This window comes from Heterocephalus glaber, unplaced genomic scaffold (assembly GCF_053883595.1).
Source record: "Heterocephalus glaber isolate CG9 unplaced genomic scaffold, H.glaber_assembly_v1.0 deba00001531, whole genome shotgun sequence".
NCBI classification, from domain to species: domain Eukaryota; kingdom Metazoa; phylum Chordata; class Mammalia; order Rodentia; family Bathyergidae; genus Heterocephalus; species Heterocephalus glaber.
The window spans coordinates 2,960,939-2,977,797 of NW_028258329.1; the positions used below are offsets into that span (position 1 = coordinate 2,960,939).

At 36.8% G+C, this 16,859-nt stretch overlaps 1 pseudogene; it reads right to left on the reverse strand.

Annotated features, from left to right (window-relative positions):
* Positions 1-901: 901 nt before the first annotated feature.
* Positions 902-16,486, reverse strand: LOC101720094 (charged multivesicular body protein 5 pseudogene; annotated as a pseudogene).
* Between the last annotated feature and the right edge of the window lie 373 nt (positions 16,487-16,859).

Sequence of the window (16,859 nt, forward strand, 5' to 3'; positions counted from 1 at the left end):
TGTTAGAGCTATCTTATTGGTTCTGTTTCTCTGAAAAACTCTAATTGAAAAGAGTCTCAAATGGCCATACACTATGTGATTCTGTTTATATGACATTAAGTAGAGGCAAAGATTAGAGGTCATTGGGAATTCAGAGTGTGACTATAAGGGAAAAACGGGTAGTTTTAAGGAATAATTAAATTGTTCTTTACCCTGATTATGTGTAGGCTATGCGAATCTATGCATTTGGTAAAATTCATAGAATTGACAGAAATATTTATCAAAACATTTTAATATACTATATAATAGTTTACAAAGTAATTTTTTCCTTTTGAAAAATATTGATTGAGTATAAATAAATGTCTATACATTAACTATCAAGAAATATTCATTATTGATTATAAGGCTATAATACTGAAGAAACAGTAGAATTCAAATATCCACTCATGATACAGCAATGACAATTCCATTCCAATACTGGACAGAGTAATTTTCTCACAAGACACCACAAAACCTATCAAAAATGCCATCATTAAGGCATCTATAATACCACAATAGAAAATGGTATTGAAACATAATATTAACAGTCTCAAAAATCTCATCTTTATATTATCAATGTATCAAGGTCACATTGAAACTGTAAAGTTATACTGTCTTAGAACTTACTAAAGATTCTTGTGTCCTTGATTCTATTTCAGTTATTAATGAATGAAAACAAGTCATACAAAGCCAAAGATTCTTTTAAGTTAGTCTTTCATAAGAAAAAAAGAATCAAATTTTAGTACAAAGAAAGCTTCCTTCAAGCAATGAGTTTCTTAATAGAAAAAAAGAAAGGCAGTATAATTAACCTTTCCTTCACAAAAGAAAAGAAACTGAAATCTTTTGCAAATTTGGAAATATTTCCCAGTCCCAGAATATGTGTTTATTTTACACAATATGCTTGAATGATACAAGTCAATGAAGCAGGGATCTGTGGCAATCCGATTTCATCCACTGGGACTCCATCCTTGTTAGCATCAGTGGGAACACCTTTTGGTATTGCAGATGCAGATGCTGCTTCTTCCAAGGAAGAACTATCTTCATCAGCCAGCAGTTCATCACCCAGTGCATCCAACTCTGCTTCTAAGTCATCTTCATCTAATTCTGGAGTGCCGTCACTGCGACTCAGTGGTTCTTGCATTTCATTTGCATTTTCCATCATATCCTCTAGTTGGTCTTGTAAATCCTCAATCTGGTCAATTTTCATTTCCTTGTATGCCTTCTTCCTGTCTTTTACTCCCTGTTTGATAGCATCCACCACACTCTTGGGGTCCTTCAATACTGGGTGGTATAACAGGACTGTTGGGCAAGGGTGTCCTGCTGCTGCTTATACATTCGCTTTTGCTTTAAAACTCGCAAGGCCTTCTGCTTGACCACATTTTTTTCAGGACCTTCTCTCATCTTCTTGATTTGATCCTTGTACTTCACTAGCTCAGCATCCAGTCTGGAAATCTTCTTACCAATAGATTCTGCCCTGCTGTCCATTGTGCCAATGCAGTCAGTCAGGCTGGGAGGCAGAGCCTTGGGAAAATTAAAATGGAAACAAAGTAATTTTTTGAGTGATGTTGTCCAGGCTGAAATTGAACTCCTGGGCTCAAAGATCCTCTTACTTCAGCCTCTTGAATGCTGAGACTGCCAGGATGAGCTACTGCACCCAGTACAAAACCTTCAAAAGGTCATATTTGCACATTTGACAAGCTGCGATTGTAAAGTTAAATTAAGAATCTTAAAATAAAATGTTGACATAGCAAACATAGATTTATGCAAGATGAGTTATCTTTTCCTGTACATAGATAATTTCACATGAATTGTGTAGGCATTTTTTAATTTTATTGGTACATTTTAGATATACATAATGATAACATTCATCATAAGGAATTTGTACCTGTACATGATAATCTTGCTTCTTTTTTTCCCATTCCCCTTCCCTCCTTTCAACCTCTGTTTGCGTCATTATTTACAAAAGCTTTGTTTCCATTGTTTCCCTTCCATTCTCTTTTTTTTCTTTTCCCTTCCTTCCCTTCTCCCTCTCCCCTCCCTTGTTCTCCTCCCCACTTGAACATTTTCCTCCTGCTTCCCACTATCTACTATACATTTTAGACCTTATTTACATTTTCAGTTTATCACACCAGAGAAACAATGTGGTATTTAAACACGTATGTCCAATTTATTTTACTTAAGAATATGGTCTCAAGGTCCATCCATTTACCTAGAAATGTCTCAAGCTATCCTTCTTTATGGAAAAGTAGTGCTCCATTGTTTAAAAAAAAAAACACCACATCTTCTTTATCCATTCATCAGTTGATGGGAATTTGGGCTGTTTTAAGCTTTAGCTATTACGAACTGTGCCACTATAAACATGGGTGTGCACACATCACTGTGGTATGATGCTTTTAATTCTTTTGGGGATATACCAAGAAGAATAGCTGAATCAAATGGAACTTCTAGTTTTAGTTTTTTGAGGATTTCCACACTAATTTCCCCAGTGGTTGCACCAATTTATACTCACACCAACAGTGGAGAAGGGTTCCTTTTTCCCCACAGCCCAGCCACCATTTGTTATTGGTTGATTTCTTGATAACAGCTATTCTTTCTGGAGTAAGAGGGAATCTCAGAGTTGTTTTAATTTGCATCTCTTGAATGAGCAGTGATGTTGAACATTATTCTTATATTTGTTTTCCACTTTTAGTTCTTCATCTGAGAAGTATCTGTTGATTTCAAACACTCATTTTTGGATTGGGTCTTTAAATTTGGGTGGTCTGATTTTTTTAAGGATTCTAGTTATTACTCCTTTGTCTGAGGAACAGTTGTCAAAATTTCTTCTTCAATTTCATTGACTGATATTGGGTTATTTAGAACCTTTTAAATTCAGCTTTGGTAATTCATATGCATCTAGGAATCTGTCCATTTCTTTTATGCTTTCCATCTTATTTGTGTACAAATTCTTGAAGTGGGTATTATCTTTGGGATTTCTGCAGGATCTGTTGTGATTTCACCCTTTTCATTCCTGATTGCATGGATTTGAGTCTTCTCTTTCCTTTTTTTGATAAGACTGGCTAAGGGTTTATCAATTTTGTTGAATCTTTTGAAGAATTAACTCTTTGATTCATTGATTCTTTGTATTGTTTTCTTAGTCTCAACTGCATTAGTTTCTTCTCTGACCTTTATAATTTCCTCCCTCATACGAGTTTTGGGCTTGACATTCTCTTCCTTTTCTAGAAGCTTGAGGTTCAACATTAGGTTGTTTATTTGAGCTCACTCTTCTTTTCTGATATGGAAATTCACCACTATAAATTTCCCTCATAGGATTGCTTTTATTGTGTCCCATAAGTTCCGGTACTTGTATTGGCATTATCATTTAATTGTAGAAGCCATCTAATACCTTCTTTAATTTTACCTGTGACCCATTGGTTGTTCAGGAGGGTGTTGTTTAATTTCCATGTGTTTATGAAGTTTTTGTGGTTTCTTTTGCCATTGATTTTCAATTTCATTGTGCAATGGTTTGGTAATATGCATGGAATAATTTCAATTACATTGTATTTATTTAAACATGTTCTATGAGCTAGTATGTGGTCTATTTTGGAGACTGTCTCATGTGCAGGTGAGAAGAATGTGTATTCTGATGTTTTGGGGTGGAACATTGTAGACATCTACTAAATTCATTTGTCCAAAAGTTTGGTTCAGTTCTGATATTTCTTTGTAGACTTTTTTGTCTAGTTGTTCTGTCTATTTGTGACAGTGGTGTATTGACTTCCCCATTACAATTGTGTTAGTGCTTATTTGATTTTTCATGTCCATTATTATTTGTTTATATTGTTGGGCATGCTGGTAATATGTATTTATGATTGTTATCTATTCCTTTTGGATTGTTCCCTTTACCAGGATTTAGTGACCTTCTTTGTCTCTCTTAATCAGTCTTGGCTTGAAATCCACTTTGTCTACAAATAGAATAGCTACCCCTGCTTTCTTCTGGGTCTTTGTCACATGGAGTATTATTTTCCACCCATTGACTTTCAGTCTATGAATTTTGTTGAGTTAAATGTGTTTCTTATATTCAGTATATTGTTGGATTTGGCTTCTTGACCTATTCTGCTAGTCTGTTTCTTTTTCTTGGTGAATTGAGACCATTTACATTGATGCTTTTAACTGATATGTATTGAATTATCCTTTTTATGTTGTTTTCCTGTTGTTCATTCTTTTTTTTTTCTCCCTCTATTTAATTACTTTCCTTGCCTGGTGGATTTATTGTGTTGGGGTTCATGGAGTTATAGACCTCATTATCCCTTTCTAGAATGTCCTTCAGAACATTTTGAACTGCTGGTGGTCATGAACTTCTTCAAGTGTTTTTTGTCATGGACGTATCATATTTCTCCATTAATTTTCAATGGTAGTTTTCTGGAGTACATCAGTATGAGCTGGAGGTTGTTTTCTTTTAGGGCTTGAAATATTTCACTTTAAGATCTCCCGGAGTGTTTGTGTTGAGAAGTCCACTGTGATTCTGATGGGATTTCCTTTATAGGCAATTTGTTTCTTTTCTCTAACAGCTTTTAATATTCTATTTCATTTTGAATTTATGGAATCTTGAATATTATATACCCTGGTGTAGACTTTTTGATCGTGGCTAGTTGGAGTTCAATATGCCTCATTTATCTGTATGTCAAATTCTTTTTGTATCCTTGAGAAGTTTTCTTCCATTACTTCCGTGAACAGGTTTTTTATGTTGTGTGCACTGTTTCCTGCCTTTTCATTGACTCTGATCAATCTTACGTTATTCTTCTTTGCATCATTTTCAAAATGTTGAATTGATTTTTCTTCTTCTTCTTTTTTTTTTGTTTTTGGTACTGGGATTGAACTTGGGACTTTGCACTTGCAAGGCAGGCAGCCAAACCACTGAGCTAAATCCCCAGCCCTTGGATTGATTTTTCATGGTCCCTTGCTATTTTTCAGAAATCTTTCTTTTCATCATCACTAACCACAATCCTATCTTCTAGATCTGATATTTTGTCCTCACATTGATTCATTCTGCTATGTATACTTTCAATAGAATTTTTAATCTTCTGGCTATCTGTTTAAATCTGTCTCATGTATCCCATGACTTTTGGGTGTTCATAGTTTTCATCATTTTTCTAAGATACTCTAGTTTTTATCTGTATCTGCTCTAGTGTCATTAATCATGTTTTCTTCATGGTTTTTATCTCTATAATTATCTGAGAAATTACTTCTGATTTTAGTTTTTCTAGAGCCTCACTCATCTTCTTTGTTACTTTTGCTGTTGCCACTTCAAATTGTCCAGGTGAATGGCTTTTGAATTATTCCACCTCATTGCCCCCTGGGATTGCCTTTGGTAAGCTAGAATTCTAAAGTTGCATCTTACTTCTGTATCTTTTCATTTTCTCTTTTTTTAGTTTAATTCCTAAGTTTATGCTTGTGAATTGCTTATGGCAGGTAGCTTTATTGCTAGTATTAAGAACCTTTTGGAAATGACTTCTTCCCAGAGATATCTTCCAGGTGTAGCTACCTTTTGAGTATTGAGTCTCTTGCAAGGTCTTATCTCTTTAATTTATTGGAGATGAGAAGCTCTGCCTATTTGGGTGATCCCCTGGTTATTTTGCACTGGCCTATGACCCTCAGACAACCTCAGTCTTGGTGTACCAGGAAGAACAACTGAGTAGAAGAATTATGTAATCTTGGCTAAAGTAGTATAGCCAGCAATAACAATAGCATGAAATGCAACCTAGAAAATGACAAATAGTGGTAACTATTAATTTGCAATCCTTAACCATATGAACTATATTTGTGGTTATATAACAAAATCTAAAACAAACCAGAAAATTGTATAGAGTAAGTATGCCACCAATATGTCAATTTTACTCTCAGTGAGAAAATTCAGAATGAGTTAGGGGAAAAAACAGAGAAGTAGAAGAGAAAGAGATTAGAAGCAAAGCTGTAGAACAAAGAAACTTTACACAAATTTGGGAAACTGGTGAAGAATACAGGAGGAAAAGAGAGAAGAAGAAAGAAAACCAAGAACAGAATGAAACAAGAACAAAGAAAATAGAAACAATTTTGTTCACACTCATATAAAAACAAGAACAAATAATCAAGAAAAAAGAAACAGAAAAAAAAAGAGAAAAAAATGTTCACTGCAGGGTGTGTCTGTGCTGTAAATGGTAGACAGAGTAGGCAAACAGAGCCCAGATTCGTGTTGATTAATCCCAACAGTAGATTTATGGTAGGGTGGTTAATCCCAGCAAGCCTGACTCTTTGGTTCCATTGACGTTCAAGCTGGTTTCTGGCTGTGAGCCTGGAACACAAGTTGTTCAGCTGGCAACACACCATGTGCTTCCTGCTGGCTTGAAGTCAGCTCTGCCTTGCCCTAACACTGGGATCCACTAGATGGAGCTAACCATCAGCTGCTCTGAGTTCTGAGCTCAGTTGTCCCCTCGCCAAGATGGCGACGGGCCAATCACCCTCTCCTGGGGCACATCTGAACCTAAATAACTGATGAGGCACTACAGTCCGTTGTGTTCACTGCTCTATTCCACTGACATTCCTCTGTGGAGGACTTTGGGGTCACCAGTAGTCACCATGCATCTACCACCCATCGCATGCCTTGAGCCAGGGCTCAGGGAGCAAGTGCTGCTTGCCAATTCCGTCTTCTGCGTTGAGGTCCCTCTCTTTGCTCTCTCAGTGAACTTCAGTTCTCACTGCAGATCCTTGCTGGCTCCCTGGAACCCACTTTCCTCCTTCTTCTCTTCCTCATGTTGCTGTATTCCACTGTCTGGACACCAAACCTCAGAAAGGCTGTTTCTCTGCTGTTCACCACTCTGCCATCTTCCTGGAAGTCCCGTGTAGGCATTTGAAAATTTCATTTTTAATGATTTTTTTCTTTTCTTATTTTAATAATTGTTTAATGTACAGGGTAACACTCAAAACTTCTTTTTTCCAGCTCTGAAATAAAAATTTCATGTATGAAAGTAAGACAAAAACTGATGCTTTGAGTTGACTTTGCTGAATATGCAGAGGGAAAAATATTGAACTTAGGGTGAATTTATCTTCTGCACAGTGTGTCCAAAGAATAATAAGTAGAGGTAATGGATTCTGAATACAATTTATGTAAAATAATGCAGTACTTTGCACAATAATAAATTTTCATTTTAAAATGAGGTTCTACTCATTAGAGTTGGGCACACTGGGTAGGTGTAATAGGCAATGGGTTGTGCTTGAAGGCCTGAGGGTACCATACTCTAAGCCACATGGACAGATTAAATTTATCCATGGTAATGGAGGGCTAGTTGTCTGTCTATTCGTCTATCTATCTAGTATCTTCTATCTACATCATCTATCATCAATACATTATGTATTTATCATTTGTATATTTTTATACAAAGACAGATACAGAACAGACAGAATAGTACTGATCTAAATGAAGGTAACAATGAGGTGATCAAGTACTCGGAGGTCAAGTAGTTGAGGAGAAAGTAACAGCAATAGGTATCTTAAGATATATTCAAGAAACTAAGTGCTTGGACCATTCTTGTGATATAGAGGATTGTTTTTATTGAATCTGGCATGCTTGATTCCTTGTGGAGGACAATTCTTATAAGGTCAGAAAGGATTATATCAACGTTTTATGGGTTTTCATTCAACTCTTCACTCATTCCTTTAGATGAGGACAATATTTATAAGAACAATGTTAGATGAGAATAATGTTGATAAGCCTAAAAATGTTAAAAAGGCTGTATGACAATTCAAGAATAATGACAGAAACAAAATTCCAGAATCAGACACTGCATTGAACAAGATGAGTAGTAATTACTCATTAGACATGTTTGTATGCTTAATTCACTATATCAAATAAACATTTATCTAATATGTTTAAAGCTTTGCTACTGGACAAAAGTGTTTTCTAGTTGATATTCGTATTAAATATGATCTATTTGCAAGTTATTCTGCAAGTTATTTTTATCTCATCCCTCATTCAAAGAGACTTATAATATGAACAAATTTGAAAAGAATAGTAATATTAGAATTGTCACGAACTCCAAGACTGGCACAATTTAAGAGTAGGAATTAAGAAATTAGAAATGTTTTTCTCTTTCATTGTTGAGATACACACAACTTAAAGGAAGAAAGTTTTATTTTAGCTCATAGATTTGAAAGGTTTCAGTCCTTAGTTGGCTAGCTTCAAGGTAGGAAGTTATGGTGGGAGGTTCTGGTGCAGGACAGCTGCTCACGTTATGGCAGCCAGGAAGTAGAGCATGATGGGAGGAGCCAGGGAGGGTGACATGTCCCCTCAGTGACCTACTTCTTCATACAGAACTTGCCCCTGAACAGCAGGTCAGCTATATTGCTCCAATGACTACATCACCTTCCAAAAGCTCTCTTTTTGAGTGCACAAGGTTCTTGGGGGATGTCTAGATATAAACTATAACAAGAAAGGATACACAGAAAATGAAGATAGAGAATACTCAAATTTCTATAGTTGAATTTCAATTTTGGCTCTGAATATTTTAGGAAGTGAAAATGAATATTATTAGAGTCACCAGGAAAGTATAAACTCTCTGAGGCTACGTCACAAAAAGGAATCGCTTATGCAGGCTTTTCCAAGTGAGTGTTATACTATACTCTTTGACATTTAAAAATGGCAACAGTATTGATATACTAAAATATCATAAATCCCCTTTAAAAACATACAGGTTAGTGATTTTACTACATTCAAAATATGCAATTACCACTGTATCTAACTTCAAAATATTTTTTGCATCCCAAAAAGAAGCACCAGGCCCTTTGACATCACTCTATAGCCGGTCAAGGTTCTCTAGAGAAGTAGAAACAATAGGATAGATATGTAGAAACATATATAAGAGAAAATTTGTTGTAGAAATTGGCTCAAACTATGGAGGCCAAAAAGTCCCACACACGACCATCTATAGCTGGAGAACCGAGAAATCTGACAGTGGAATTCAGTCTGAATCTGAATCTGTGGGTGGTTATGGTGGTAGTAGGCCTGTGGTTTAAGTTCCAGTCTGATTCTGAAGGCTGGAGAACTAAGAATATCAGTATCTGAGGTCAGGGGAACCTCTAGCAGAGAGCAGGCCTAATTCATTTTCCCTGTGCTTTTTTGTTGTGTTCAGACTGATTGGATGCTGCCTGTCCACATTGAGGGTGGGCATCTGTTTTACTCAGTTGGTCATTTCAAATGCTAATCCCTCTGGGAATAACTCTCACAGACACACTCAGAAATAACATTTTACAAGTTATTTGGGCATTCTTTAGTCAGGGAAAGTTAACACTTACAACTAACTGTCACTCTCCTCATTGTCATCTCTACCCGTGCTTCGCACCACTACTTTCTTTTTCTGTCTCTATGGATATGCTTATCCTGGACAATTTATACAAGTAGAATCACACATTAGTGACTTTTTGTGTCTGAGTTCTAGTACTTATCATAATATTTCAAGGTTCATCCATGTGATAGCACATGTCCATATTCCTTCTTCTCTACGGCTGAATATCCTGTTGTATAGGTATACCATGTTTGGTTTATAAATTCATCATTTATTGGTTCTTTAGGTTAATTCATTTTTTGCTACTACTAATGCTACTATCATCAATATTTATAAGAATTTATGTGTTAGTGAAAATATTAGTTTTTGGTTCTTTTGGATATATATCTAGGAGTAAAATTGCTTTGCTATAAGCTAAAGCAATGTCCAAATTTTGAGGAATTGCCAAAATGATTTCAATGTGCCTGTAGCATTACATGATCCTACTAAAAATATATGAAGGTTCCATTTGCTATATACCCTCTCATACTTAAATAGACGGCCCATTTGTTACAATTGACAATCCAATGTGGATGTATTATTATTAAATATTGTCTATACCTTGTTTAGATTCCCCTGACTTCATCTAATGTCTTTTCTCTATCCAAGAAACCCATCCAGGAGGGCATATTTGGTTGCAATGTCATATGTAGTTGTAATTCTACCTCATAATGAAGTTGCTATGTTCCATTAGGCTCTTTTTAGCTGTTTCTGATTAAACTTATTTTTGTTGACCTTGATGATGCTGAAAAGTACTGGTTAGGAAATTTGTAGAATATCCCATTATTGTATTTGCCTGCTGTTTTTCTAATTATTCAACTTAATATATGTGTTTTAGGAAGCACGGCAGTGATAAAGCACCATTTCATCACATCATATCCAGGGCACATGCAATGCACACTGATGTTGAACTGCACTGCCTGTTAAAGCAGTCAGATCTTTTCACATAAGGTTACTCTTTCCCATCTTTCATACTGTACTTTTTTGAGAGGAAGTCATTATTTGCAACATACATTTAATGTGTGGAGAATGGATTTTTGGAATTCTTTTACATAATAAATTCATCTCAATTTATGTATTTTTCCCTCATCTACTTATATCAGTATGGGCTCATGGATTTTTTTAAAATATTGTGGGTCATAATTCAACACTATGCTTTATATTTTGTTCCCACTTTGACCTGGGAGAGCTCTTTTTGTTGCCATCTGCGTCACTGTGATACATTGCTATCATTATGGTCTTTATTTTTCTTTTTGCACTTTATTACTTTCTGCCAATGCAAGATATTTCAGGTTCATCTTACATATTTCCTGTTCCAATCTTATAATCAGTCATTTCTCCACAGACATTGGCTCCTTTTATTGAAGAATGATGTTGTCAGTTTGTGGTGTTTTTAAAATCTTTATTTCTTAGAACAGCTTAGGTTCACAGCAAAATTCAGCAGAAAGTACAGAACATTTCCATGTACACCTTTTCACATCCTCTTCTACTATTAACCTTTTGTACCAGATTGGTACATTTGTTACAAACATACATTGACATATTCTGATCACACAAAATTCCTAGTTGACCTTATTTTGTAGATTTTTTTGTCCTGAGTAGGCCTTGAATTTTACATAATGCTTTTTCTGTATCTATTGAAATGATCCTAATATATTTCTTATTCAGTCTATTAGTGTGATAAATTACAATGATGTATTCTTAAATAGTAAGCCAGTAGTATATTCAGAAATGGGTTGCATTTTTTCAAGATGTATTATCCTCTTTTTACATTACAGGATTTAATTTACTAATATTTTATAGAAAATGTTTGTGACTAGGTTCATCAAAGCTATTGGCACATAATTTTCTTTGGCTGTAATGTCTTTATCTGTTTTGGGGATCAGATCAATGTTGGAATCATAAAATAATTTGGGAAATTTTCCTCTGCTACTGTTTTCTAGAATAGATTATAGATAATAGAGAATTATTATTTTATTGACAGAATTTACTAGTGAGATCACCTGAGCTTGAGCCTTTGCTTTTGGGGAAGGTTTTTTTATTACTAGTATTTATTATTAGCAATTAAAAAATATGTATAAGGCTATTCTGTTTCTCCTTGAAAGATTTTATTAGTCTGTGTTTTCAAGGAAATGGTATTTCAGGTATTAAATTTTTGGCATAAAGTTGCATGTAGGCGTTGAGAATCTTTTGAATATACATAGTACCAGTAATCAATGGTGATAAACCCACTTTCTTTGCTGCTCTTCAATTTGTTTTTTCTCTCTGTCTGTCTGTCTCTCTGTCTCAGTCTACCTCTCTCTCTCTTCTTGCTCTTATACTTAGCAAGTTTTTCCATTTTATTTATGCTTGTGAAGAATAAGCTTCTAGTTTTGTTAAATTTGTCTATTATTTTTGTTTAAATTTTTATCAGTGTCTGTTCTAATTTGTATTATTTTTCTTTCCTGTGTTCAGTTCAGATTTCAGTTGCTTTTCTTTCCCAAGCTCCTTAAGGCATAGCTTATTGATTTTATTAATTCCTATTTTCTAATATATGCCTATAGCCCCTTCATGCTATAAATTGCTTTCTATGAATTTCTTTAGCTATATCTCATAAAATTTAATAAGTTTAATTTTCATTTTAATTGAGTCCAAATTATTTTTTGAGATTTCTTCTCTAGCCTGTGGGTTATTTGGAAGTTTCTATCTCTATGCCAATGTCATCATTTTGTTCTTGCACATTATCTCATTTTTCTCCATTAGAGCCTTTAACATATTTGTCATTGTTATTTTGCATCCCCTCTCTGGTATTCTGTCTTATGTGTCATATGAGTACATGCTAATTAGCATTCTGGGACTGTGATAAAATACTTGAGATTATTTTATGACCCCGGTAGCCTAATTTTCTTCCACTAAACCATGCTTTCTAAAGGCTGCACTACCTCCCAATTGCACCACAAAGACTGAAACACTTGGGCTTTTGGAGAACATTTCAAACCAAAAGTACAGCAACCTATGGCTGGCCCCCAAGGGTTTATATCCATCTCACAATGCAAAATTCACTCAGCCCATCTCCTAATGTCTCCAAAGACTTAACTTCCAGCACTGCTCAAAAGTCCAAGTCCAAAGTCCCCTTTGAGACTCAAGGCAAACTAAGCCCTTATAAAGACCAAAAAGAAAGTTATAATCTTCCAACATACAATGCCACAGGGTAAGCATTCTTATTCCAAAAGGGATTAATAGGAAAATAATAACAGTGAATCACACCAAGGCAAAACTGAAGCCCTGTAGGGCAAGCACTGAATCCTGTGGCCACTTGTCCAGCATCTTAGGCATCTAGTAGCATGATATGACCTCCAAATGGCTTGGGCAGCTCCACTCCTGTGATCTTGCTGGCTACAGCTTGCATGGCCTCTTGCTTGGGCTGGCTCTGCCAATAGCCTAAGGTTTATCTTGGTTGACCTTCCATGTTCCTGGCATCTCTAATTTCCTGGTGTCTCCATTGAAGTTTTGGTGTAATCTTCACAGCTTAATCACACTGTCAGGAACTTCTTGCAGACTTTGATTCTGCCACACACTGCCTGGCACAGGCTTCTTGGCTGAAGCCTCAATGACTCTTGTGTTCTGCATGCCTGGACAATTGGTATAATATGGATGATCCTGAGGTCTGCCACTGGTGAGAGCTGTACTGGGGGCCAATTGAACCACAGCTGCAGTGGCTTCCATGTGCTCTGATGGCAGAACCTGGGTTAAGAATTCCCTAAGTGCCCCTGTGTGAGTCAGGTGCCTAGGGGCTCTCTTCTTAAACCAAAGTCTTTTAAGTGGGTTTACACTTTTATTACTTTGAGCCAGGATAGTCTGCATGGGTGAGGCATTGCCTGGTGAATTCCTGAGATGTCCTCAAGGCATCTTTCCTCTTGTCTTGGTACAAAGTACTTGGCTTATTTTTAATGGCACTGTTAATATCTTTAGCAACTTCTACCTTCTGAATAGCATGTTGAAATATGCCCCCTTTTTGGCTAAACTCCAAGTTTTTGAAAAATTTTTGCTACATTTTTACTCCTGATTCTCACTGTAAATTTAACTAAAAGCAGCCAGTAGTGCTTCTGCCACTGCCTGGGTACTATTCTGCCTTAAAACTTCATTTTTAAGATAAATACATCTGTCACCTTTAAATTCAGCCTCCCACAGAGCCTTGGAGCATGGACATAATGCATTCAAATTCCCTGTCATATTGTGAAAAGCATGCCCTTTAGTCTAATTCCCAATAGACCTCTTATCTCGATCTGAAATCTTATGAGCCTGGCCTTTACTGTCTGCATTTTAATCATCATTCCTCTCTGAGCTCTTATCATAACCTCCCTTTAGTCTACATCTCCAAATATTTCCAAATGCCTCCAACATGCTGATTCAAAAGTTTTCTGATCCACATTATCAGCTATAGTCATCAATGACCCCTCATCTTTATACCAACTTTCCATATTAGTCAGCTTTATTATTTCTGGGACAAAATATTTGACACCTGCAACTTAAATTAGAAGTTTATTTTGGCCCAAGGTTCAGAGGTTTCAGTCCATGGTAGGCTGGCTCCAAGGCAGAAATATCATGGTGGAAGGACATTTCAAGACAAAGGGTTATCTTGGCTCAAGGTTTCAACGGTTCTGTCTGTGATTGTTTGGCCCATTGTTTCAGGTCCTGTGGTGAGACAGTACATCATATTGGAGCACATGGTAGAGCAAAGCTTCTCACCGCATGGTGGCCAACAAGTTAGAAAGCTAATCAGGAAGGAGTAAGGGCCATAATATACCCTTCCAGGGCACAACTTCAAAGACCTAACATCTTTCCACTGGGCGTCAACTCTTAAGATTCCACCTCCCAATAGCACCATGAGCTGTCTACCACTTTATTAATACTTGATTCTTTGTGGAACATTTCAGACTTAAATTCTAGCAGAATCTGATTCTGATGATTGTATTTTCTTAAGATTGTGCTTTTCCTTGCCTTTCACATGTCTCATCATATTTTGCTGAAAGTCAAATGTTTGTGCTAGGTTGTAGAAAGTGAGCTAAATAGGCCTTTAGTGTGAGAATTTATATTAATCTGATTATGAGTGGGGCTGTATTTAGTGTTGGGTATAGCTATAGTATGGAAGGTTTCAAATTCCCTTATTCTCTCTGGTTCTTACTATATTTTCTTGGCATGATAGTTTTCCTATACACTGCTCTTTGGAAAAAGACTGAATCTTTCAACTCTCACCTGTTATCACTGATTGTTTTTTGTAGTTCAAGTTGACCTTGAACTCGCTGTGTAGCCCAGGCTGGCTTCAAACTTATGCCAATCCTCGTACCTCAGCCTCAGGAGTCCTGTCTCAGCCTCCTGACTGCCTCCTGAGTGCTGGTACAGGTGTGCACCACACCAGGATTTGTAATCACTGTTTTTAAACTCAAGTCTTATTATGATGACAGAATGCTGGGGATAAGGAACATTCTCTAATCTTCTGATTAAGGATACCCTGCTCATTATAATTTTTCTTCTTTTCTTTTTCTTTTTCAAGGTTGGAAAAGGTTTCAAATTTGAGCTCTGGTTCATCCTTTCCCTGCAGAGTAGGCCTTTTGGAAAAGACTCGGGTTGTGTTTCATAATTGGAATTCGTTTCCTTCCTGTGTGTATTAATTACTTCTCTGTTGCTGGGATAAAATACCTGACACCCACAATTTAAAGGATGAGAAGTTTAGTTGGCTCATGGTTTGAGAGAGTTATGAACAAGGTTGGCTACCTCTAAGGCAGAAATAGTATGACAAAAGGGCATGGCAGAAGAAAGATGTTCAACATATGGCAGCCAGGAAGCAGAGACAGAATACAGGAGCCAGGAACAATAGTAGACTCTTCTGTGTCTCACCCTCAGTGACCCACCTCCTCAACCCCACCTCCTACAGCTATGAATCTTCATCAGATGAATTCACTGAGGAGGGTAGCATGCCCGTGATCCACTTGCCTTCCAGAAGACTTCTGGGGGAACTTTTAGATCTAAACCCTAACATTATGTCAAGGCCATGAGGGAATCTTTTGGGGATTCTTAGAACGGAAATGTGGTGGGGTTGCAGGAGGGAAATTCCAAAAAAAATCAGCCTCCAGCAATTTGTTATTGGGTCTAGAAGATTCTACTTTATGAAGCATCTCAGCTTCTGTGTCTCTGGTCCTACCTTTCTCTCCAAATCTGGGTGTGAAGATTTGTCCTATGCAAATATAATTATGACACTCATTAAATAGGTCAAACCTCGCAGGTCAAAGTGACAGTTCCCCACAAGATGGCCTTTACTTCAGACAGCAGCTACAAGCTCAGGGTTCTCACACCACCAACAGTTCTGACCAATTGCTTACACACTTTAGGGTTCCCACTATACCCCCAGTGATAGTTTTCTAGAATGATTCACATATTTCAGGAAGTTCCTTTATTTATGATCCTTTCTTATAAAAAGCATATAAATCAGGATTAGCTACAGAAAAATACCATAGGATGAGTTCTGGCAGGGTCCTAGATGAAACACTTCCTGTGCCTGCAATGCCTATAATGGACAAGGAAGAAAAATTTACTCACTCATTTTTCTAGAGAAGAAGAAGAACTTCTAGAAAAGTTCAAGATCAAGAGGCCGCACACATCAGGTTATGACCTTCTTGTTGCATCACAATACAAAAGAAGGTATCACATGGATAAGACAGAGAGGAAGAAAGAGGCCAAACTTCCCAATAAGGCCCCGAGATAATAAACAAATCCCCGAGGTAGTGACATCCATCCATTCATGAGGGCAACATCCTCATTACCTAACCAACTCTTAGAAGTCCTACTTCTCAACACTGATGTATTGGAAATTAAGTTCCCAACATATGAACACTGGGGACTTATCAAAACCGTAGCACTGGCTCAGAAGGATATGCCCCATCAGGCAATGGCTCCTACAGGAAAGCCTTCTTAGGGCTCAGGCACCTTTTGAAGTGGAAGCTAAGAGTTACTTATCCTAGAATATGGATAATATTCTGTAATGTGTCCTGTGGTCACGCCCCTACTAAGTACATTACCTTTTCCTCATCTATAGACTTTGCATCTAGAGTCACTGCCCCACAAAACTGCAACAACTTGCACTTTCCTCCTGTTGGAGTCATCACCCCCCACCCCTATTCCTGGCCCTGACCTTTCAATCATGAGCATAGAACAGGTAGATCTGTATAGATGCTCTCTTAAATTGTGGGCTGGAGGAGGCCTCATCTTTCTCCTTATGTCTCCCATCATCTTACGTGCAGGAAAAATTCTCCTTCCCACTCTTGACCTTAGATCTATAGGTGCAATCTATAGAAATATTCTAGCAATGCTTTTTAAAGAGTATCTTTCCAAAAGAGTATCTCTTTTTCCTATGTAGTTCATTCAAATTATTGTCATTTTTCATATGGACCCTTGCAAATGCCTCCCAACTATTCTCTCAACATCTTTCATTATGCAGCATGGAAGATTCATAAGAAAAGAAACTTTGTTTTATTC